At 45.8% G+C, this 26377-nt stretch overlaps 1 protein-coding gene across 8 annotated transcripts in view; it reads right to left on the bottom strand.

Moving 5' to 3' along the window:
- Positions 1-26377, bottom strand: part of LOC119971908 (serine/threonine-protein kinase BRSK2) — a 1145911-nt gene that overhangs the window by 831684 nt on the left and 287850 nt on the right. The window lies entirely within an intron of this gene.

Raw genomic sequence — 26377 nt, 5'->3', positions numbered from 1 at the left:
GACTACTCTGCTCGGCTCCCATCTCGGCCGGCTTTTATGACAAAGTCCGTTACTCCTCTGATGGGCCCCCACCCCTCAGCGGGAAAGCAGGCTCACGGGAAGGCTAGTTGGTCTGTCCCCGTGGGTCTCAAGCGGGTTATAACAGATAAAAATTGAAACGGTTTATAAAACATTCATTGACAAAAATGGTGCCTTTGTTTCAATAAACCAAAGACCTTTTTTACCTCTCAAAATCAAGAGGTGCTTGGATTTCGATCCGGTGTACACACCTCCCCCTGATATCAAAAATGTGGCACAGTCTGTGTTCCATCAAGTGTCAAATAGAAATAATTAAACTAAAATTACTAAAGAGGAAACTTGATGGGTGTCCCATAACTTGCTTCCCTATGCAAAACTACAGGCACCAATTGGGAAATAAGGGAAACGTGTGCGCAAAATTGGAAATTGTTTCTGAAAGAAATATGTCTGTGTGATAACCCCCACGAGACCCACAAGGCCGACCCGACTGATCTCCCCGTGATGCTCATGGAATACCAACACCCCCGCTGACGGGCAGAGGCCTAACAGCGAGGCTCGTTAAAATCCCCCCCATAAAAGCTCGAACAGGAATCTTTGGATGGTCCAAGTCGGACAACTTACACTCACACCCACCCCCCACCCCCCCTCCCCCCCGCCACTCCCGCCCCCTCCACCCCTACCACTTTGCACCTTGCATTTACTTTTGGAGTAAACCAATCTGCTTTGAACCTCCCAGGACTCCTGGGATTGTAATAGTTGGCATCAAAATGTTCTCTCAGCTCCCATCAGAAGTCTCCACTCCATAGGCATCCTATGTCTTGTTAACAACTGCAACCACACATTGAAATCATTACTAACGGGTAACATAAACAGGCAGGACCAAAACAGGGTTGCTGCACAAGTGGGGAAGCAGGGAAAATGTTTGTATGTTTATTCCATTTTACATACATCTTCAGTGTAGATTGCAGTGACAAACTATTAATGTTGTTTTTCTCTATGAAGTACCTTATGTTTTATTTACATTCGAATATACAAGTATTGATTTTCCATTATTTAAAATGTTAACAGTGCCGTATTGATTTGAATGTGCCAAAATTCAGTAATCTACAACCACACAGTGCCACAGTGCTAGGACATGCATTAAATAGCATACTCCCAGCTCAGCTCTGAAGACTCGCACATCCAGACATAGGAACAGCTTCTTCCCCACAGCTACAAGACTCCTCAACGACTGCCCCTCGGACTGATCTGTTCCCTGTAAGAACACTATTCACGAAGCCCTATGCTGCTCTTGCTCATATATTTCCTTTGTTTGGCCCCTTGTTCCGCACTGTAACCAATCACTGTTTTGTTGATGTACCATTTGTCAATGTTCCCTGTTGATTATCCTTTTTGTCTACTACGTACGGACTGTGTACGTTCCTCGGCCGCAGAAAAATACTTTTCACTGTACTTTGGTACGTGTGACAATAAATCAAATCAAATCAATTCAGTTTGCCGGTGAGACACTATGGACGACAAACTCACTTGGAAGGTACTGGCAGCTGGTCATTGGTCGGTGCTGCTGTGACCGCAGAAAGGCCAAAGAAAGGAGCACAATGGATCCTGGAACAAGGGAATAGTTCGGGCAGTTTAGGGAGGGGATGTGGTTGAGGTGGATTTTGGCTGCACCCCCCCCCCCCCCCCGTTCCTCAATGATACTCCGTAATATAGCACCCCCTTACTTTCCTGCCTTTGTTTAAAAAAAAAAGCTTTCTCATTCCCGCCTGACTGCCCATATCAGCTATATTGTAGTGTGGGCGAGATATGGTGTGAGTCAATTGGCTTGTTAACAAGTCCAATTGACTCTTGCCTATTTATTTAAATTGTGGTGGGCAGGCTTCTGGGCGTGATTCTCCCGCAATTGGCAGGATGGCCCGACACCGGCACCAAGAATGGTGTGAACCACTCTGGCGTTGGGCCAACTGGAAGGTGCGGAATCCTCCGCACGTCCAGGGGCTAGGCCGGCGCCGGATGGGTTGGCGCCGCACCAAACAGTGCCGAAGGGTTGGAGCCCCCGGGGCCGGATCCCCCCCCCAACCGAGGACTTCAGTAGCCGCCTACAAGCTAGGTCGCGCCGTGATGGACCATGTCCATTTCACGCCGGCGGGACTGGCCAGGAACTGACGGCCGCTCGGCCCATCGGGGCCCGGAGAATTGCCGGGCGGTGCCGCTGCCAATGGCTCCCGACCAGCATGCCGTGGACCCCGCGTGAAAACCGGTGCCGGAGAATGCGGCAGCCGGCGTCGGAGCGGCGGGGCGGGATTCACGCCGCCCCCCCCCCCCCCACTCCCCCAGGGATTATCCGACCTGGCCGGGGGGGGTTCGGAGAATCCTGCCCCTGATTTCAGCACCCGCCCATCTACTGTGTTATGGGAGTGAGTTTGGAAGTTGATGGGGTGCTATTTTACATGCCCCCACCCCGTCAAAACACGTCCGGTAGGGGGGTGAGGGGGGGGGGGGGGGGGGGGGGGGGGGGGGTTGAAGTAAAATCTATCCATTTTGCCACGAAGGATTTATTCCACCAGACTCCCGGCAGCAGCTCAATAAACCCAACGCAAATCACCTTCTCTCTCACTATAAACTGGCTAAAGCATAGAATGTGCCCTCCTGTAGCATCAAGCAACCCACAGAGAGTTTATAAATATACATAGAGTGCATTTTTACCTGAAAGAAATATTCCGATCAAGCTCTGACAAAAATACATACTGGGCATCTGAAGGATAGAATACATTTTTCAGACAAAAGACAAATAACTTTCAAGAACCTTATTAAAGCGAAAAACGACGAAGAACACCTTCTGGTCCTTTACAGCTCAGTTATTTTAGTGACCTAAATCTCCCAGTTTAACATTCAGCCATTTTATTTAATATCCTAAACAGCTCTTCTCCAATAATAAAAAGTTCTCAGTGTCACTAAATCCTATCATTATGATTTATTTCAACATATAGCTGAAACCCAAACTTACTTTCAAGTAGTATCTAGATTTGCTTCAGCTATATTATTTACTTTGTTATATTCCTCAACGAGGATCTATTTTTTGAGTCACTTCCCATCTTCGTACTGTGAATTGAATGTGACACAGCAGCTGAATCAAGAGGGAAGATTTTCCTGGGTCTGGATGTGTGAAAATGAAGGGTACATTCCCTGAGAAAACTTGATAAATGTTATTACTTCATCCAAAGGAAAAAACTGTTACAGGCGGGAGAATTTCTTTTTTGAATCCCATTCAGAAGCGGACCATTCGACCCATCGAGTCTGCACCGGCCCTTCGAAAGAGCACCTTGCCAAGGCTAATTCCTCACCCTATTCCTGCAACCCCATCCTCAGAGGCAATTTAGCATGGCCAATCCACCTAACCTGCACATCCTAGGACTGTGAGAAGAAACTGGAGCACCCGGAGGGAACCCGCGCAGACACGAGGAGAGTGTGCAAACTCCGCACAGTCACCCCAGGTCGCAATCGAACCCGGGTGCCTGGTGCTGTGAGGCAGCAATGCTAACCACTGTGCCACCGTGCCACCCAAACTCGATCTGGAACTCTGGCTCTCGATTATTACCTCTGTGACAGAATAGGCCTCTGCTCTCACTGTCCAACCACTCACAATAGCTGTTACAGTAAAGCGTCAGTGCCAGGAACACATCCTTATGTTCATTCAGCTTGGCTGCAACTTAGCTGGGCAGCACGGTAGCATTGTGGATAGCACAATTGCTTCACAGCTCCAAGGTCCCAGGTTCGATTCCGGCTTGGGTCGCTGTCTGTGCGGAGTCTGCGCGTTCTCCCCGTGTGTGCGTGCGTTTCCTCTAGGTGCTCCGGTTTCCTCCCGCAGTCCAAAGATGTGCAGGTTAGGTGGATTGGCCATGATAAATTCCCCTTAGTGTCCAAAATTGCCCTTAGTGTTGGGTGGGGTTACTGGGTTATGGGGATAGGGTGGAGGTGTTGACCTTGGGTAGGGTGGTCTTTCCAGGAGCTTGTGCAGACTCGATGGGCCGAACGGCCTCCTTCTGCACTGTAAATTATATGATAAAGAGGCATAACAGAAAAGCAAACTTAAATCATTTACATGTTTTGAAGACAATGAGCTGATTACTTGCACCTATTTCCTCTTTTACCCATTTTACTGGAGAAAGATATGGATTCAAGGAGCTTATTCTCAAAGGAATGCCCCTCCAGTCAACACGCTCTTATTGTGCATTCAAGGCTATTTATAAGTGGCAATTTTAAGTCAGCTGAAATAAGCTAGCCATCGGATTGGTCCAGTAAAAACCATTGACGATATTGCTGCATCAAATCGGTTTCACGCACCTCACACAATCACAGACAAGGCAGTGACTAACTTTTTTTAAAATATAAATTTAGATTACCCAATTATTTTTTCCAATTAAGGGGCAATTTAGCGTGTCCAATCCACCTACTCTGCACATTTTTGGGTTGTGGGGGCGAAACCCACGCAGACACGGGGAGAATGTGCAAACTCCACATGGACAGTGACCCAGAGCCGGGATCGAACCTGGGACCTCAGCGCCATGAGGCGGTTGTGCTAACCACTAGGCCACCATGCTGCCCTAGCAGTGACTAACTTGATCCTAATTGTCCTGGCCTTGTAAAACCTCTCCAGAAAAAGTGTATTTAGAATATTCCCCTGTTAAGAACCCATAGATACCTGCATATTTGCACAGAATTATGTATCATGGAATATTTAAATGCATTCTGAGTTATTACAGAGGTACCAAACTAATCAATTCAATTTGCATCATTGACTTGGTACTTGGTAAGATTGTTGTGGTAATTATAGTTCTGGGTTACTCTCCTCAAAATACTAAGATTTTATTCCAATTTACATGAACAAGCCAACATCATCATTTTCCCATCTCAGTGGTCAGCGAAGCTTGGGAATTGGGAACTTTCCCTTTTCAAAATATACACTTCCTTCTGCCTTGAAATGTTTTTGCAGTTCTTGACGAGCACTTGCACAAGAATGTAAAATATATGGTGAGGCATTAACGTTCCACTTGAATGAATTAATAAAAAGTCACCTCTACTCCATCCTCAGCCAAAGAAAGGACTGCAACACACTTGCCCATGAAAAGGATCTCTTTAAATGAGCAAGAATCCCAAGTTACCTTAATGATTGTGTTAATCTTTGCAAAGTAAACTAACTAATTCTTCTAAGCCATTGACTATAGTTTGCAACTTAGCATTCCTTATTTTGACTAGTGCTGTGGTGCTAGATAAATGCCATAATTAAATTATTGCCTCACTCCCATTAATACTAAAGATTGTTGCTGTAATGACCTCCAATTGGCATTATTGGTTGGCCAATTGGAGTATGAGCTCCCTCAATGAGGGGGCCCATATAAGCACCTGTGTAGGCTTTGTGATCCAGTCTTAAGTTGACTGGAATGCTAGCAGCACTGTTTGGAGCTGCTCTGGTATATAATTATTGGAAATAAATATTGGTGTGGTGACGGGACTCCTGCCTCCTGTGGATTATTACAGTTGCCAATTCAGTGCCCTAATTATTATTCAACTTTTGTAACAACTGTGATGTTTTTTTATCTAAAACTTACCTTGAACGTAGGCCATTCAGCCCCTCGAGTCTGTTCCACCACTAAGCAAGATCATGGCTGATCTGTATCTTAACTTGACCCATCTACCTTTGGACCATAGCCTTTGCACCCTTGTCAAGCAAAAATCTAAATCTCAGCTTTTAAATTGAACGAGCATCTACCACTTTTATTTGCGGGAGAGTGCTCCACACATCTCCCAACATCTGTCTGAGGAAACGTTTTCAAACTTCTCTCTTGCACTGCCTGGATTCCAAAGTAATGCCCCCTCAACCTAGACTCTCAACGGCAAAAAGAGATGTTTCTCTATCGACCCAATCAACTCCTTTCTAAAGCCTGCAAAAAGAAACTCAATCAATTCACTCCTTAACTTTCTACATTCCAGGAAATACAACCATAATTTCTATAATATCGTGAGATAATCTGACCCTGACTGGCAGCATCTGTAGAGAAAGAGGCAGAGTTTTTTCTTAAATTTAGAGTACTCAATTCATTTTTTCCAATTAAGGGGCAATTTAGCGTGTTCAATCCACCTACTCTGCACATCTTTGGGTTGATGGGGCGAAACCCACGCAAACACGGCGAGAATGTGCAAACTCCACACGGACAGTGACCCAGAGCCGGGATCGAACCTGGGACCTCGGCGCCGTGAGACAATAGTGCTAACCATTGCACCACCGTGCTGCCCCCGAAGCAGAGCTAACATTTCGAGTCCAACATGATTCCTTCAGAACCGAAGTGAATTCGGGATGTGATGGGTTTCATGCTGTTGAAAAAGAGGGGAGGGGCAGGTGGAGCAAACAAGGTCAGGGATAGGTTAGAGGGCAGGAGAGATGAGACAACAAAGATGGCATGGAATACATAGGCAATAGCAGGTTCCTCTACTCCTACATCTTCTTAAGAATTTTACCCCTTATTTTATATTGTCTCTTCATGTTCCTCCTCGCAAAATGCATCACCTCACATTTCTCCACATTGAACTTCAACTGCCACTTATCTGCCCACTCCACCCACTCGTCTAAGTCCGACGTTCCACACTGTCCTCACAGTTCACAATAATTCCAAGTTTTGTATCATCTGCAAATTTTGAAATTGTCCCCTGCACACCAAGATCTAGATCATTAATATAAATTAGGATGAACAAGGACCCAATACCGACCCTTGGGGAACAAATCTTCTTCCTGCCGAAAAATGTCCTTGACTGTTTGTCCAAAAAGGATCACCTCAAATTCACCTGCAGTGAAATCCATTGCTGCAGTTTTTTTTTCCAATCACCGTGGTGTCTATGTTCTATGTTCTTCACTGTTTGTCATATCACCAATCAATGTGCTATTGGCAAACTTTGATATATGGCATGTTATTCAAGTCATTAATAAATCTGGTGAATAGTTGAGGTCCTAGCACAGATGCTTGTGGGACATCGCTGGTAATTCCTTGTTTTCAAATACATACCCAATATTTCTCCTGTCTTGTCTTTGACTGTCTAATTAATCTTGCAACCAGGTCAATAGCATGTCTTCCATTCCAAGAGATTTAATTTTAGCTAACAGTCTCTTATGTGGAACCTGATCAAATGCCTTCTGGATGCCCATATAAACGACATTACTCAACATTCTCCCATCTATTATTAGACCTACTTCCTGAAACAATTCAATTAGGTTCATTAGACATGACCTCCCCTTTACAAATCCATGCCAGCTCTTTCTAATCAGCTCAAATTACTCTTAAGTGCTCAGTTACTCTCTCCTGAAGTAAATTCCAATAAATTCCTGACAACGGATGTTCGACTAACAGGGTCTATAATTTCTTGCTTTTGCTCTTTCACCTTCCGTAAATAATGGAGTTACATTTGCAAATTTCCAATCTAATGCGACAACTGCTGAATCTCAAGAAAGCTTTGGAAGACCTTAAATCAGTGAATGTGTTGTCTTTTTTTCGGAATATTCTCCATGGTGGGTTGATTTGAAGCAACATGTTAAAATTACCAACATGATTCCTGCAGTCATTGCTTTTTGGAGCCTTTCCAAATGCTCTTATGGTGTTCAAAATGAGTTCCTTGTATTAATGCACTGCTTCACTAATATCTAATGAATGACCATCATAATTTAGGGGATGCTATAACTTACTTTTCATTCTTATTGTTTTTTTTATCAAGGTGTGTTGAAGTCTCTTGATGACAGTCCTAAAGAATTTCTTTCCCACAAAGCAAACATTCAATTGTCAGCATCTGATCTGCTTGATCATTATCTATAGAGGGTTAGAAGTTTTCAAAGCTGAGCCAAGATGCTCTTTAAAAGTGGTATCCACAAAAAAATTGAATAATTCAAAAGCCAGAAACAATTGTGTGAAATTAAGTACAAACATGGCAAACTTCATTAATATAATAATAATCTTTTTATTGTCATAAGTAGGCTTACATTAACACTGCAATGAAGTTACTGTGAAAAGCCCCCAGTTGCCACATTCCGGCGCCTGTTTGGGTACACAGAGGGAGAATTCAGAATTCTCAGCCGGTACGGGAATTGAACCCGTGTTGCTGCCCTTGTACTGCATTACAAACCAGCTGTCTAGCCCACTAAATTTCACTTTTTAGAATCCAGCTTCCTGCATTAAAACAGTCACTAAACTTCAAGCACACTTAAGTTACTGAAAGTGCCTCAGGATATTCCAAGGTCATGAAAGTTGTTGCATAACGACGACTTCATATAGAAAATAAATCTGATTTACTTACATTTGGTTTTTGTCTCAAATGCCAGAAAACCTCAAACCTCATCAAAGCCAGAAAAGTAACAAGCTTTAATAGGTAGGTTGGCAAACAACAAAGCCACAGAACTCCCTCCTTCCCAGATTGACGTTTCAACTTACAAAACGTGGAACTATCTGGAATAGACTAATTTATATGGTTCACTGTCTTGTGGGAAAATATCTCTCTGGCACTTCTTTGATGGACATCCCTCTTTAAATCTAAATCACTGCTGGCCAAACGATAGTTTCTTTCAGACTCTCTGACCCAAATATTCATCTGAAGGCAATTTCTGTGCCAGGGTTGGATGGTGGGGGAAACCCACAAATAAACTAGACCTCAGGTCGATGAGACTTCAGATCAATTCAACCAATTAATATTTACCTCAGAGTTTCACATCTCCAAGCTGCACCGTAGACATGATACACATGCACACAACATGATTTCAGCTGGTTATAAAAGGGACAGGGTATCAATTAAATTTGAATGCTTTCAGTTTAGGTGGTGGACGTTGATAAAGTGCAACACCCAGGTTCAATTGTGCACCACTTGAATTATTGCTGAATTTGATCACGAGGATCACCATCTCCAGAATTGGAAAGAAGAAACCAGTGGCTCCCACCAAAAAGGTACGGATGGATAGATCGGAGGAGGAGAGTAGGAGGGTCGTGCCCGAGTCTTACATGCTGTGGAGGAAGCAATTTAATTACCTAAACAGGTCTGGAAAGCGACTACAATTAAAGATTCAACTACTCCTTGTGCTCCAAGGTTCCCCCATCCCGTTGACTCTAACTTGCAAAGTATTCCCCATCACATCACTTGTCACAACCACTCAGTCCAGGCAATGGCCATCTCCAACATGAGAGAATCTAACCTTTGACAATCAATGCCATTACCATCGCTGAATCCCCTCCAATCAACATCCTGGAGGTTACTCAGCATGGCTCGTTAGGCAGCCCGTTCCAAACCCACAACCTCTGCAACCTAGAAGGATAAAGGGCAGTAGGTTCCTGGGAACCCCACCATCTGGAAGTTCCCCACTAAGTCATCCACCAAGCTGACTTGGAAATATATTATTGTTACTTCACTGTCGTTGGGTTAAAATCCTGGAACTCTCTGCCTAACAGCACTGTGGGTGTACCTACACCACATACACTGCAGCGGTTCAAGAAGGCAGCTCACCATCACCTTCTCAAGGGCAATTAGAGATGGGCAATGAATGCTGGCCAAGCCAATCCTTGAATAAATAAAAAAGCACCACTCCCACTTTCCACGCAGTTCATCACTCTTCCATTCATCCATCCACCGTTACCAGACATCCAGATACCTATGTGTCTCAGTCACTTCCATTGAATACACTGCATCCACCGGGTGAATAAATCACCTTCACTCAATCACACGTCTGCTACATTGCCCGTCCTAGCAGAGAGCACAACTAATTTAGTTCTGGCTTCACGGAGTAAGACACAAATAACTTTGCAAGATATAGGGAGAGGACCACCACAAACAATCCAGCTTACAATGCAGAGGAGGTTTTAATGGCAAATCAGTGTCCCCTTAAGTCAAAGATGAAGGGAGGGGGGGGAGAATAAAAAAACACATCCTTTAATTCCCTGTTTTCTCCCTTCTTTCTTTTTAAAATAGCGGGATTACATTTGCCACCCTCCAAACTGCCAAAACTGATCCAGAATCTATAGAAATTTGGAAGATGGCAACCAATGCATCCACTATTTCCATGGCCATGTCCTTTAGTACCCTGGGAAGTAGATTATCCGGCTCTGGGGATTGATCATCTTTCAGTCCCATTAATTGTTCCAGCACTATTTTTTATTAGTAATACTAATTTCCTTCAATTCCTCCTACTCACTAGACACTTGGTTCCCCAGCATTTCTGGAAATTTTTTTGTGTCTTACTCCATGAAGACAGAACTAAAGCAGTTGTTTAATTGCTCTGCCATTTCCTTGTTGTCTATTATAAATTATCCCGTTTCGGACTGTAAAGGACCTACATTTGTCTTCACTATTTCATTTTACATGCTTATGGAAGCTTTTAGAGTTCGCTTCAATATTACTTGCAAGTTTACTCTCATACTCTATTTTTCACTCTTAATCAATCTCTTTGTTCCTCTACGCGGAATTCTGAACTGCTTCCAATCCTCAGGCTTGCTACTTTTTCTAGTAACATTATATGGGCCGGGATTCTCCCCTACCCGGCGGGGCGGGGGGGTCCCGGCGTAACGGAGTGGCGCCAACCACTCCGGCGTCGGGCCTCTCCAGATGTGCGGAATTCTCTGCACCTTTAGGGGCTAGGCCCGCGCCGGAGTGGTTTCCGCTCTGCCGGCCGGCGCCAAAACCAGCGCTAATGGCCTTTGCCGCCCGCCGCCTGGGCTGGCCGAAAGGCCTTCGCCGGTCCGCGCATGCGCCGGTGCGTCAGCGGCCGCTGACGTCAGCACCGGCGCATGCAGGGTAGGGGGGTCTTTTCCGCCTCTGCCATGGTGGAGGCTGTGGCAGCGGCGGCGGAAGAAAAAGAGTGCCCCCACGGCACTGGCCCGCCCGCCGATCGGTGAGCCCCGATCGCGGGCCAGGCCACCGTGGGGGCACCCCCCGGAGTCCGATTGCCCCACGCCCCCCCAGGACCCCGGGGGCCCTCTCGCACCGCCAATCCCGCCGGCACCAGAGGTGCTCCAATTCCCGCCGGCGGGAGAGGCCTGTCAGCGGCGGGACTTCGACCCATCGCGGGCCGGAGAATCGCTGCGGGGGGCACGTCGATCGGCGCGGGGGGCACGCCAATCGGCACGGCGTGATTCCCGCTCCCACCGATTCCCGGGTGGCGGAGAATTCCGGCCACGGCGGTGGCGGGATTTACGCCGGCCCCGGGCGATTCCCCGACCCTGCGGGGGTCGGAGAATTCCGGCCATGACTCCTATTTGGATTGAATACTATCCGAAATATCTTTCATTAGCCATGGTTGGGCTGATTACTTTGTTGTGTTTTTGCGCCAGAAAGGAATGGATAACTGTTGCAATGCATACATCTGTTCCTTAAATATTATCCATTGCCTATCCACCATCATGCTCTTTAATGAAGTTCCCCAATCTATCGTAGCCAACTCACAACTCATACATTTATAGTTCCTCATACCTTTGTGTAGATTTAGGACCTAATTTCAGATCGTACAACTTCACTTTCCATCCGAATGAAGAATTCTATCAAGGGCCCTGCACGATATTATTAATTAGCCTCGTCTCATTGTATAATCCTAAATCTAGGATGGCATGTTCCCTAGTTACTTCATTGACATACTGGTCTAAAATAACTATCTTGTACACACTCCAGGAATTAATTCACCACCATATTATTGCTAATTTGGTTGCCCAGTCTATATGTAGATTAAAGTCAACCATAAGTACTCTAAAACCCTTGTTACATGCATCTCTAATTCCTGTTTGATGCCACCCCGTATCTTAACACTACTACTTTTAGGCTGATAAACAACTCCCACTAATGTTTTCCTCCCATTGTTGCTTCTTAGTTCCACCCAGACTGATTCCACATCCAATATCCTCTCTCACTATTGCACCAATTTCATCCTCAACTAACAACACCCTTTTCCTTTTTGCCTGTCCTTCCGAAATGTCGAATGCCCTTGGATATTCAGTTTCCCAATTGGGTCACCGTAATCGCAATCATGTTGTATCCGTTTATATGTCTCTAAACCTCTCCAACCTTTCCCTCTCCCCTACCCTAAACAATGTATCTAAGCCAGATGGCAAAAACTAAGGTTCCTGAAAATCGGAGCCAGCGGTGACTTAGAGCCCAGTTTAAAATGCTGCCTAAACTGATTTCAAATCGGCAAAGTGGCTCTCGCCACCGGGCTCAAAGAGAATCTAGCAGGGGAAACAGGAGTCTCACAGAGAATCTAGCAGGGGAAACAGGAGTCTCACACAGAATCTAGCAGGGGAAACAGGAGTCTCACAGAGAATCTAGCAGGGGAAACAGGAGTCTCACACAGAATCTAGCAGGGGAAACAGGAGTCTCACACAGAATCTAGCAGGGGAAACAGGAGTCTCACACAGAATCTAGCAGGGGAAACAGGAGTCTCACACAGAATCTAGCAGGGGAAACAGGAGTGCTGCCATAACCAGGGCCCTCAGACCCGTCTCTATGCACAAAATCTCCTCCAACCGCCCCCAAAGGGAGTTTGAGTCCTCAAACCACCCCGCACCTTATCAATACTTGCCTCCCAGTATTGGAACAACAGATCGGATAGTACCAACCTCCCCGGCTGCTTATCACGTTGTAAAAATGTCCCGTGAACCGGAGGAGATTTACCAGCCCAAACAAAAGTAGATACTAATTTAGTAACCCTGCAAAATAAAAACTTGGGGAGAAAGACTGGGAGTCACTGGAACAAAAACAAAAAGCTCGGGAGAATATTCATCTTCATCGTCTGTACCCTTCCTGCTAGGGTCAGGTCAGAGGGAGGGCATCCCACCTTTTCAAGTCAGCCATCACCATCCATCAAACTAGAAAGGTTAAACTTATGAAGCGTGGTCCAGACATAGGTCACCCGGATACCCAGTTACCAGACTCTAGTCCTGGCCGGACGAAACAGCAGCCCCCCCCCCCCCCCCCCCCCCCCCCCAGATCAGCTCCCCTCCCCGGGGATTCCCCGGAAAATAGTCACTCTTGTCCAGGTTTAGCTGTATCCTGAAAAATGATCCAAACTTCCTGAGAATCTCCATTATCTCCCTCACATTGAAAAGACAGTCAGTAATGCTCTCCCCCCGCCCTCCCCATGCTCTGTCCCCCTCCATCTAGTAGACAACCGCAATGCAATGGCCAACGGCTCAATTGTTGACGCATATAGTAGTGGAGACAACAGACATCCCTGTTCAGTTGGTTATAACCCGAACTCAGGGCATTAGGATGTACACATGCTGTGACGGCCGATACGACCCACATTCCATGGGTCTGCGCCCCCCCCCCCCCCCCCAATCTGTTCCATGAACACCAATAACTCCTTCACCACCCCAAATGGCGTATCAGCCTCCCCGGACAGGTGCCGGAATGTGGCAACTAGGGGCTTTTCACAGTAAATAAGCGATTTTCATTTCATTTTCATTTTTCATTTTCAAATGGATTCCAAGGCTTGGGACTTGACTTATCCAACAGAATTAAAGTCGCCCCCTCCCCTCCCCGCCCAACAGAATTAAAGTCCCCCCCCCCCGGCCCCCGACATAATTAACTGATGAGAATCGAGAACTGGGACCGATTTCAGCACCTTGTGAATGAATACCGTGTTATCCCAGTTTGGTGCATACACATTGGCCAGCACCACCGGTGTGCCTGGAATTACTATCATGTACCTTCCATCTGAGCCTGCCAAAATATAGCCCACAGGAAAAGCCACCCTCTTATTAACCAGCACAGAGCAACCCCCCACACACGCTATAATCAAAACTGAATGATATACCTGCCCCAGCCATCCCTTCTGCAACTCTGTTTGATCCTCAATTCTCAAATGGGTTTCCTGTGGGAAAACCACATCCGCCGTTAAAATTCTTAAGTGTGCAAACACCGGGGGCCTTTTTTAACTGGGCCATTTAACCCTCTCATATTCCAGATTGGGGGCGTCCGGACTCCTCCAAGCCCAGCCATATCCACCCTTTGAGGCAATCCAGCAGCGCCTCAACCTGCACTGGGTCCGGGCCCACTCAAGATGGCTGCCACACCGCCCATCAAGCTTGTCCAAAAACAAAGGAATCGTCACCATCAGCAGTCTCCCCCTCCTCCTTCTTCGCCCCTCCCCACCTCCCAGCCCCAGCACAAAGACCAACAAAAAAACACTGAATCAGATCGTGGCTGATCTCTTCCTGGTCTCAAATCCACCAACCCACCTGTTGCCCATGTCCCTTTAACCCGTTTTGTAAACCAGAAATATATCTGTCTCCTTCTTGAAATCATTTAATGACTCAGATTCCTGGCACTATGGGGCAGCGAGTTCCGCAAAGTCACCATCCTCAGGTCAGAATAAAGTCTTTTAGCCCAAGCAGGGTGACCCACCCCTGATTGGGTAGAAATCAAAGGCAACACAACGATATATCAGCAATCAGCCCCCCTGCCCAAACCAAACTTTAAATCAGAACCCTAGAGGAAAAAACAACACCCAGGTCCCCCTCCCCCCAAAATTAAACTCAACAGTGCAATATACAAATCCAAAAATTTGCCCAGAACGAACACACACTAACAAGTCCAGGCGTAACCCCAAGTCCTCCCCCACATTGCAGATGAACTTAACAATAAGCGAACAATGAACTCCATAGTCCTCAAGCACTTTAGTTCACCCGCAATCCGTGTTTCGTGACAAAGCCATTCAAATCCTCTGACACACCAAAATAATAATCTGTCCTTGGATGTTACCCAAAGGCAATCTGGGTACACCACTCCAAACCTCACTCTGCTCTTGTACAGCATGACTTTGGCCTTATTAAACACCACACACCTTCTCGCCAGCTTTGCCCCAACATCTTGGTATATTCTGATGGCATGACCTTCCCATCTATAGACTCGAATGATCCTTTGCCCACCTCATACCCGCTCCATCTAGGTACCGATGAAACCTGACTATGGTGGCCAAGGTGGCTCCTCTGACCTGGGGGTTCTGCTTCAGCAATTGATGGGCCCTGTCCAATTCAGGAGCAGTCGGAGGGACCCCTCCCCCACCAACTTTCCAAACATCTTGGACATATAGTCCATGGGGTTGGAGCCCTCCAGGCAACCCAACGATCCTCACGTTTTGCCATCTGAAGCGGTTCTACAGATCGTCAACCTTGGCCTTTAGCGCATCCACTCCTCTGTCAGCACTGTCATCTCTGGCTTTAAGGAGACAATCCGATCACGGTGGTTACAGAGCTACCTTCTATATCATCACCCCATGTACCACTATCCATCTCGTCTGTGGCTGCCCAAATTGGGACCAGAGCCCTCTTCATTGCCTTCTTCAGATCCTCAGCGACCTCCAGAGGATCGCTCATAAACCAGGCAGAAAGGGCCACAAACCACGTACCCTGACAGGAACCAGCATGTGTACATCGGCTCACCGCATTGCTGTCAGCGGAAGTCCCCTAAAAATCAATCAGATCTATCCTCACCTGCTCCCAGTTAATCTGCTCTCACTATTCCAAATTACCCCTTCAGTTTCTTCTTGCTGGGAGCCTTCTGGCATCCTGACATAGCAACAACCCAAAGCCTAGTACTGCTGTGGTAAAACACTGCTGCAGCTCAACCTGCAGACTTAGCAGACCTCCGTCTTCCTCTCTCACTTAGGCTGAGGCTCTCCCGACAACCCTACAAATAAACACAGATCCAAACGGGTTTAAGTGGAGTCTGCAAACTCTCCCACTGTTTCTGACCATCAATCTGAGTGCTCACATTTTCCTGACACTGTCAACTGTCTCTACTTATGTTAACGCAATTGGCTGCTTGGTAAAGAGCTAGATTGCACTGAATTAAAGCCTAGCCTTCAGCTTGGAAAAAAAGAAAATCATCTCACTCATACATACCTGTCTAACACATTACGCCTTCCCAGCCTGAAGCGTATGAAGTTACCACGCTGTTGCCATGCAAGTCTCTGCTGCACCATTACACTTGCTCCAGGCTACCCAAAACGGTCTCATCGTGAGAGGCTGATTTTCCAGATATCAAGTGAATGACAAAAGGAACACATTTTTAACATCAAAGATCACTGCCTTAACCTAGTTTGTCAATGTCAGCTGAGCCCCAATACATTTATTGCCGGACTGTTTGCCCTATATACTGGTGGCGACATTAGACAAATCCTCGTCCCCTTGTTTTCTCCCTTGCTTTGTTTTTAAAATGCTGTTACATCTAAAGCAGGTCTATCAGGTATTTGCTGCAAACATTGTGTTGTGGGATACGTTCCGCAAAACAGAAATGCCACCCTTCCAGAGGGCCACATGTTTTTATTAACCCTCCAACGTTCCAGTATGAATATCCAACTTGTCTGAAATCAGTCTTTCCCAATTTCCTGCTGCCCTTGCATGCAGCCCAATTACCTGGCACTCACTCAACGTTAGTCAAACAGTGTTAGCAAGGATTCTAATCACACACATATGCTGTGCCTCATCAAGTCCCCTTTCAGTAGTGGAGCTAGCTTCCTGGGGACAATTTGACTGGTTTTATTTATCTACACACAAACTGTTACAAAAAGGGTATGGAAGCAAAGTGTTATGTGAGAGTACCTTCAAGAAATGGGTGTTGAAGAAATGTACCTTTAAGAAATGGGTGTTTATAAGTGACGTCAGAGTGTGGGTGGAGCTGGGCTGACTTATACAATTTACAGTGCAGGAGACCATTCGGCCCATCGAGTCGGCACTGGCTCTTGGAAAGAGCATCCTACCCAAGCCCACACCTCCACCCTAATCCCCATAACCCAGCAACCCCACTCAACACTAAGGGCAATTTTGGACACTAAGGGCAATGTAGCATGGCCAATCCACCTAACCTGCACATCTTTGGACTGTGGGAGGAAACCGGAGCACCTGGAGGAAATCCACGCACACACAGGGAGAACATGCAGACCCCGCACAGACAGTGACCCAAGCCGGGAATCGAACCTGGGACCCTGGAGCTGTGAAGCAATTATGCTAACCACTATGCTCTATGCTACCGTGCTGCCCTTTGAAACTGTAATAAACTAGGCTATGTAAAGTCACAGTGTTCGTGGTTGAAGAAAAGCACTGGGAAGGCTGATGTGGTAAAACAGCATAAGACAGTGGGGTTTGTGAAAGTGGTAAAGGAAAGCCCAAGTGAAGCAAAGGAGGTGCAAAGATTGTGCAGCCTGACCAAGAGGTAATTGATAAGAAGGCGCCAGATCTCTTTAAAGAATTTACTTGTGTGGGTAAAGTTTACTCATGTGTATCAGGAGGAGCAAGTAAAGAAGTCACAATTTTAAGAGATACGGGAGCTAGTCAATCTTTAATAGTAAGAGATGAGGAGTTATGTAGTTTGGGAAGAATTTTGCCAGAAAAGTTGGTAATATGTTAAATTCAGGGTGAGAGGAGTAGTGTTCAATTATATAAGGTAAGGTTGGAATGTCCAGTGAAGAGTGGTGAAGTGGTAGTAGGAGTAATAGAGAAACTATCTTGTCCAGGAATACAGTTTATCTTGGGTAATGATATAGCTGGATCGCAGGTTGGAGTGATGCCTATTGTGGTTGATAAGCCAGTGCAAAATCAGACAACTGAAGTGTTAAAGGACGAATATCCTGGGATTTTTCTGGATTGTGTAGTAACAGTCGCAAAGTCACGGGTTAAGACAAGAGGAGAAATCAGAGCGTGAAGATAAAAGTGAAATGCAATTAACAGTGATAAAACTAATGCCCTTATTACCCATTCCAGCATTTGAGGAACCTTTTACAAAGGTCCTAATTGATTGCATAGGACCGCTTCCTAAAACGAAAAGTGGGAATCAATATTTTTTGACTATAATGTATGTGTCTACTAGGTTTCCAGAGGCCATTCCAGTATGTAATAATACAGCTAAAAAGATTGTGGAGGAGTTACTTAAATTCTTTACTAGATATGGACTACCCACAGAAATTCAATCGGATCAAGGATCAAATTTTACCTCAACGTTATTCAAAGAAGTTATGGATAGCTTAGGAATAAAACAATTTAAATCAACATGCATACCATCCAGAATCGCAGGGAGCGTAAGAAAGGTGGCATCAGACATTAAAGACAATGTTGAGGGCTTATTGTCAAGATTATTCAGAGGGTTGGGATAAAGGAATTCCATTCGTACTGTTGCAGTTAGGGATGCACCTAATGAGTCAACCAAATTTAGTCCTTTTGAACTAATTTTTGGTCATGAGGTAAGAGGACCACTTAAATTGATTAAGGAAAAATTGGTAAGTGAGAAATTGGAAATTACATTATTGGATCACGTGTCAAATTTTAGGCTACGATTAAATAGAGCAGGTGAATTGGCTAACATTTAAAGGTTGCACAAAATGTGATGAAACGGTAGCGGACAAGAAATCCAAAGTTCGTAGTTTTGCCTGTGGAGATAAAGTTTTAGTATTGTTACCAGTGGTAGGTGAACTTTAAAAGCTAGGTTTTGTGGACCTTATCAAATTGAAAGGAAATTAAGTGAGATGAATTATGTGGTAAAAACGCCGGATAGAAGGAAAACTCACTGAGTGAATATGCTTAAAAGGTACTTTGAAAGGGAAGGAGGGAAAAAGGAGGAGGTTTTAAAGATTCTAACTCAAAGTGACAAACCAAATCCAGATGACTTGGAATTTGACATACCTCAAATTAAATTGGAAAATGAGGATGTTCTTAAAAATTGGGATAAATTGTTGAGTTACCTTCCAGAGGAAAAAAGAACTGACCTGAAAGAGTTATTGATATCACCTGGGCAAGTTTGTAGGGAAAATTGGGAAGTACTAAAATGGCTACACATGATGTAGATGTGGGAAATACTGTTCCAATCAAACAACATCCAGATAGACTTAACCCTTTAAAATTGGCACAGGTTAACAAAGAGATTGAGAGTATGCTTAAAAATGGCATAATTGAAGTGGGTTGCAGCCAATGGAGCTCACCCATAGTGATGGTACTAAAACCAGAAGGTACCCAACGGTTGTCTGTGGACTATAGAAAGGTTAATGCAGTTACAAGAACGGATTCTTATCCGATCCCACGTTTGGAGGATTGCATTGAGAAAGTGGGACAATCAGCCTTTATTTCTGAACTGGATTTACTTAAAGGTTACTGGCAAGTACCTTTATCCGAAAGGGCAAAGGAGATTTCAGCTTTTGTGACTCCAGATGGTATATACCAATTCAAAGTTATGCCATTTGGCATGAAAAACGCCCCAGCTACATTTCAACGGTTAACTAACAAAGTTGTTTCAGGATTACCCAATTTTGCGTATACATTGACGATCTGGTAATTTTCAGCCAGACATGGACAGAACATTTGAAACATCCGATGGAGTTATTCGATTGACTTCAGGAGGCGGGTTTGGTGATAAACGTAGCCAAAAGTGAATTTGGAAAGGCCCAAGTCACTTTCCTTGGCCATACAATCGGATGGGGTCGAATGGTCCCACGGGCTGTGAAACCAACAGTGATTGAGGAGTTTTCAATACCCTCAAGACGAAGGGAAATAATGCGATTTCTTGGCATGAGTGGATTTGATCGAACATTTGTGCAAAGGTTTTGTAGTGTGTTAGCACCACTGATGGACTTTCTGAAGAAACGTCGGAAGTTTCAGTGGACAGCGGACTTCCAACATGCATTTGACTGCCTGAAAGCTGTGATAACCAATGCTCCTGTGTTGGAGAATTGTAAGGAACTCTGTGATCAGATTGAACTAAAGTATATGACTTTAAAGAGAAATGCCGAGGCATAGAGAAATGGACCTCCTAACAGTGGTCAGGACCAGGGGCGCAACATGTACCGGGAAATAGAAAAGGCATGTCAGAAAGGCAAGGTCACGGTGATCATGGGGGACTTCAATATGCAGGTGGATTGGGTAAATAACGTAGCCAGTGGATCCAAAGAAAAGGAATTCATGGAATGCTTACAAGATGGCTTTTTGGAACAGCTTGTCATGGAGCCCACAAGGGAGCAGGCTATTCTGGACCTAGTGCTCTGTAATGAACCAGACTTTATAAAAGATCTTAAAGTAAGGGAACACTTAGGAAGCAGCGATCATAATATGGTTGAGTTCAGTCTGCAGTTTGAAAGAGAGAAGGCAAAATCGGATGTAATGGTGTTACAGTTAAATAAAGGTAATTACGAGGGCATGAGAGAGGAACTGGCGAAAATCGACTGGAAGCAGACCCTAGTGGGGAAGACAGCAGAGCAAAAATGGCAGGAGTTTGTATGCATAATTGAGGACACTGTACAGAGGTTCATCCCCAAGAAAAGAAAGATTATCCGGGGAGGGATTAGACAGCCATGGCTGACAAAGGAGGTCAGGAAATGTATCAAAGAAAAAGAGAGATCCTATAAAGTGGCCAAAAGCACTGGGAATTCAGAAGATTGGGAAGGCTACAAAAACAAACAGAGGTTAACAAAGAGACAAATAAGGAAGGAGAGGATCAAATATGAAGGCAGGCTCGCCAGTAATATAAGAAATGATAGTAAAAGTTTCTTTCAATACATAAGAAACAAACGACAGGCCAAAGTAGACATTGGGCCAATTCAAACTGATTCCGGAAGGCTAGTGATGGGAGACGAGGAAATGGCTGGAGAACTTAATAAGTACTTTGCGTCTGTCTTCACAGTGGAAGACATGAGTAATATCCCAAAAATTATAGAGGGTCAGGGGGCTGAGTTGCGTATGGTTGCCATTACAAAAGAGATGGTGCTAAAAAAGCTAAAAGGTCTTAAAATTGACAAATCTCCTGGCCCCGATGGGCTACACCCTAGAGTTCTGAGAGAGGTGGCTGAAGAAATAGCGGAAGCGTTGGTTGAGATCTTTCAAAAATCACTGGAGTCAGGGAAAGTCCCGGACGATTGGAAGATCGCTGTTGTAACCCCCTTGTTCAAGAAAGGATCAAGACAAAAGATGGAAAATTACAGGCCAATTAGCCTAACCTCGGTTGTTGGTAAAATTCTAGAATCGATCGTTAAGGATGAGATTTCTAAATTCTTGGAAGAGCAGGGTCGGATTAGAACAAGTCAACATGGATTTAGTAAGGGGAGGTCGTGCCTGACGAACCTGTTAGAATTCTTTGAGGAGGTGACAAGTAGGTTAGACCAGGGAAACCCAGTGGATGTGGTCTATCTGGATTTCCAAAAGGCCTTTGATAAGGTGCCACACAGGAGGCTGCTGAGTAAGGTGAGGGCCCATGGTGTTCGAGGTGAGCTACTGGCATGGGTTGAGGATTGGCTGTCTGACAGAAGGCAGAGAGTTGGGATAAAAGGTTCTTTTTCGGAATGGCAGCCGGTGACCAGCGGTGTCCCACAGGGTTCAGTGTTGGGGCCACAGCTGTTCACCATATATATTAATGATCTGGATGAAGGGACTGGGGGCATTCTAGCGAAGTTTGCCGATGATACGAAGTTAGGTGGTCAGGCAGGTAGTGCTGAGGAAGTGGGGAGGCTGCAGAAGGATCTAGACAGTTTGGGAGAGTGGTGCAGGAAATGGCTGATGCAATTCAACGTGAGAAAATGTGAGGTCTTGCACTTTGGAAAAAAGAATCCAAGCATAGACTACTTTCTAAACGGTGAGAAAATTCATAATGCCAAAGTACAAAGGGATCTGGGAGTGCTAGTCGAGGATTCCCTAAAGGTAAACATGCAGGTTGAATCTGTGATTAAGAAAGCGAATGCAATGTTGTCATTTATCTCAAGAGGGTTGGAATATAAAAGCAGCGATGTGCTACTGAGCCTTTATAAGGCTCTGGTTAGGCCCCATTTGGAGTACTGTGTCCAGTTTTGGGCCCCACATCTCAGGAAGGACATACTGGCACTGGAGCGTGTCCAGCGGAGATTCACACGGATGATCCCTGGAATGGCGGGTCTAACATATGATGAACGGCTGAGGATCCTGGGATTGTATTCATTGGAGTTTAGAAGGTTAAGGGGAGATCTAATAGAAACTTACAAGATAATACATGGCTTAGAAAGGGTGGACGCAAAGAAACTGTTTCCGTTAGGCGAGGAGACGAGGACCCGTGGGCACAGCCTTAGAATTAGAGGGGGTAAATTCAGAACAGAAATGCGGAGACATTTCTTCAGCCAGAGAGTGGTGGGCCTGTGGAATTCATTGCCGCAGAGTGCAGTGGAGGCTGGGACGCTAAATGGCTTCAAGGCAGAGATAGATAAATTCTTGATGTCGCGAGGAATTAAGGGCTACGGGGAGAATGCTGGTAGGTGGAGTTGAAATGCCCATCAGCCATGATTGAATGGCGGAGTGGACTCGATGGGCCGAATGGCCTTACTTCCACTCCTATGTCTTATGGTCTTATGGTCTTATGGATTGATCGTGCAGAGACCTTCTTGTCCAGAGAGACTGTCAATCGAGAAGGATTTGCAGAGGGCAGCAGAATCGAGCTGCCGATTGGCTGTATCCAGAACGTGTACCTGAGCAAGACAACCTCCATGTTCAAGTGAAGACAAGCAACCAGCAGAGGGCAGCAGAGCGGAGTTGCTGATTGGCTGGATCCAGAACGTGTACCTGAGCAAGACAACCTCCATGTTCAAGTGAAGGCAAGCAACCAGCAGAGGGCAGCAGAGCGGAGTTGCTGATGTAAGGATCCCAGCCGAATAAAGATCAAGAGGGAGACTCAAGGGCAGGTAGAAGTAGAAAGAAGTTGAACCGTGACATCACAGCCTGCAGGTAAGTGATTGGCTGGTGACTAGTAAGTAGTTTTCTTTTCCCTGAGATGTTCTCATGCGGGGCGCAGTGGTTGCTGAGTGAGTGCTTGCTGAGAAGGGGAGTAAATTTCTAAAAAAACTTACTGTTGAGAGTTTCCAGCTGAATCCGGTCGGAGTGAGGACAGAGTGACTGCTGGGTGAGTAGTAAAGATTTTAATTGTTTGCGTGGGCCCATAACAGCTGATTGCTGTTCTTGTGCGGGGCGCAGTGGTTGCTGGTTATGTGTTTTATTTTTACCTGTATCTAAGTTGGGTGATTCCTAAACCCTAGACACTACACTTGTAGTGTCCCCCACCCTTCCACCTCCTCTAACCTGAGGGGTTGAGTGAATATCAGGTAAGCTCTTTCTTACTTTCTCTTGTTTTATCTAGAGGGGATGGCAGGGAAGGCAGTGCAATGTTCCTCCTGCAGAATGTTTGAGGTGAGGGACGCCGTCAGTGTCCCTGCTGATTTCACCTGTGGGAAGTGCACCCATCTCCAGCTCCTCAGAAAACGTGTTAGGGAACTGGAGCTGGAGCTGCATCAACTTCGTATCATTCGGGAGGAAGAGGTCATACATAGTAGCTTCAGGGATGTAGTTACTCTGAAGAATCAAGATAGATGGGTGACGGTGAGAGGGGTCGGGAGGAAACAGTCAGTGCCGGGATCCTCCGTGGTCATTCCCCTCAGTAACAAGTATACCGCTTTGGATACTGTCGAGGGGGACGACCTACCAGGGATAAGCCATGGTGAATGGATCTCCAACACGGAGTCCGTCCCTGTGGCTCAGAAGGGAAGGAGAGAGAGCAGGAGAGCAATGGTTATTGGGGACTCGATAGTTAAATGGACAGATAGACCGGTCTGTGGCAACGAAAGAGACTCACGGATGGTATGTTGCCACCCGGGTGCCAGGGTCCGTGACGTCTCGGACCGTGTTTTCAGAATCCTTAAGGGGGAGGGGGAACAGTCACAAGTCGTGGTACACAATCAGTACTAACGACATAGGTAAGAGAAGGGACGGGGATTCAAAATAGGAATTTAGGGAGCTAGGGTGGAAGCTGAGAGCCAGGACAAACCACGTTGTCATCTCTGGTTTGTTGCCGGTGACACGTGCTAGCGAGGTGAGGAACAGGGAGAGTATGCAGATAAACACGTGGCTGCAGGGATGGTGTAGGAGGGAGGACTTCAGTTACGTGGATAATTGGAGCACATTCTGGGGAAGGTGGGAACTGTACAGACAAGACGGTTTGCACCTGAACCAGAGGGGTACCAATATCCTGAGAGGGAAATTTGCTATGGCTCTTCGGGGGGGGGGGGGGGGGGGGGGGGGGGGTTAAACTAATTTTTCAGCGGGGTGGGGAAACGAGCTGCAGTCCAGAAGCCATTGTTGAGAGTAGTGAGGTACTCAGGAGGGTATCAAGGTCGCAGGAGTGTACCGGCAGACACGTGTTTATCTGCACTCTCTCCCTGTTGCAAGGAGCATCCGGAATAAGGTAGGTGAACTTGGAGCGTGGATTGGTACTTCGGACTACGATGTTGTGGCCATTATGGAGACATGGTTAGAACAGGGACAGGAATGGTTGTTGGAAGTTCCGGGGTATAGATGTTTCAGTAAGAGTAGGGAAGGTGGTAAAAGAGGTGGAGGAGTAGCATTGTTAATCAAGGATAGTTTAACGGCTACAGAAAGGCAGTTCAAAGAGGATCTGCCTACTGAGGTAATATGGGCCGAAGTTAGAAATAGGAAAGGAGCGGTCACGTTGTTAGGAGTTTTCTATAGGCCCCCAAATAGTAATAGAGGTGTGGAGGAAGAAATTGCAAAACAGATTATGGATAGGTGTGGAGGTCTAAGGGTAGTTATCATGGGTGACCTTAACTTTCCAAATATTGATTGGAACCTCTATAGGTCGAACAGTTCGGATGGGGCAGTTTTTGTACACTGTGTGCAGGAGGGTTTCCTGACACAATATGTGGATAGGCCGACAAGATGGGGGGGGCACATTGGATTTGGTACTGGGTAATGAACTGAGCCAAGTGTAAGATTTGTTTGTTGGAGAGCACTTTGGAGATAGTGACCACAATTCGGTGTCTTTCACTATTGCAATGGAGAGAGATAGGGCCATACGACAGGGCAAGGTTTATAATTGGGGGAGGGGTCATTATGATGCGATTAGGCAAGAATTAGGGAGCATAAGATGGGAACAGAAACTGTCAGGGAAAGGCACAAATGAAAAGTGGAGCTTGTTCAAGGAACAAATACTGCGTGTCCTTGATAGGTATGTCCCTGTCAGGCAGGGAGGAAATGGCCGTGTGAGGGAACCATGGTTCACAAAAGAGGGTAAATGTCTTATCAAGAGGAAAAAGGAATAGTATGTAAGGATGAGAAAACAAGGTTCAGTTGGGTCGCCCGAGGGTTACAAGGTAGCAAGGAATGAGCTAAAAAAAAGGGCTTAGGAGAGCTAGGCGGGGGCATGAGAAGTCCTTGGTGGGTCGGATCAAGGAAAACCCCAGGGCTTTTTACTCTTATATGAGAAATAAAAGAATGACCACAGTGAGGTTAGGGCCTGTCAAGGACAGTAGTGGGAACTTGTTCATGGAGTCAGAAGAAATAGGAGAGACGTTGAATGAATACTTTTCTTCAGTGTTCACCAAGGAGAGGGGCCATGTTTTTGAGGATGAGAGTGTGATACAGGCGGGTAGGCTGGAGCAGGTAGATGTTCTGAGGAAGGATGTATTAGCAATTTTGAAAAACCCTTAGGGTCAACAAGTCCCCTGGGCCAGATGGGATATATCCAAGGATTCTTTGGGAGGCAAGGGATGAGATTGCAGAGCCTTTGGGTTTGATCTTTGGATCCTCACTGTCCACGGGGATAGTACCAGAGGATTGGAGAGTGGCAAATGTTGTTCCTCTGTTCAAGAAAGGGAATAGGAATGACCCTGGTAATTATAGGCCAGTTAGTCTTACTTCGGTGGTCGGTAAGTTAATGGAAAAGGTCCTGAAGGATAGGATTTATGACCATTTTGAAAGATGCAGCTTAATCCGGGATAGTCAACACAGATTTGTGAAGGGTATGTCTTGCCTCACAAATTTGATTGAATTCTTTTTTTTAATAAATTTAGATTACCCAATTTGTTTTCCAATTAAGGGGCAATTTAGCGTGGCCAATCCACCTACTCTGCACATTTTTGGGTTGTGGGGGCGAAACCCACGCAGACACGGGGAGAATGTGAAAACTCCACACAGACAGTGACCCAGAGCCGGGATCGAACCTGGGACCTCAGCACCGTGAGGCGGTTGTGCTAACCACTAGGCCACCGTGCTGCCCTTCAAATTTGATTGAATTCTTTGAGGAGGTAACTAAGTGTGTAGATGAAAGTAGAGCAGTTGATGTCGTATACATGGATTTTAGTAAGGTGTTTGATAAGGTTCCCCATGGTCGGCTTATGAAGAAAGTAAGGAGGTGTGGGATAGAGGGTGGTGGTGGATGGAAAATTTTCAGACGAGAACAGTTACCAGCGGTGTACCACAGGGATCAGTGCTGGGTCCTCTGCTATTTGCGATTTTTATCAATGACTTGGAGGAGGGGGCTGGAGAGTGGTCAGTAAATTTAC

Source organism: Scyliorhinus canicula, chromosome 9 (genome assembly GCF_902713615.1).
Source record: "Scyliorhinus canicula chromosome 9, sScyCan1.1, whole genome shotgun sequence".
Classification (NCBI taxonomy): Eukaryota; Metazoa; Chordata; class Chondrichthyes; order Carcharhiniformes; family Scyliorhinidae; genus Scyliorhinus; species Scyliorhinus canicula.
Note: the sequence above shows the minus strand (reverse complement) of the source record. Positions and strands in the feature narration are given on the sequence as shown.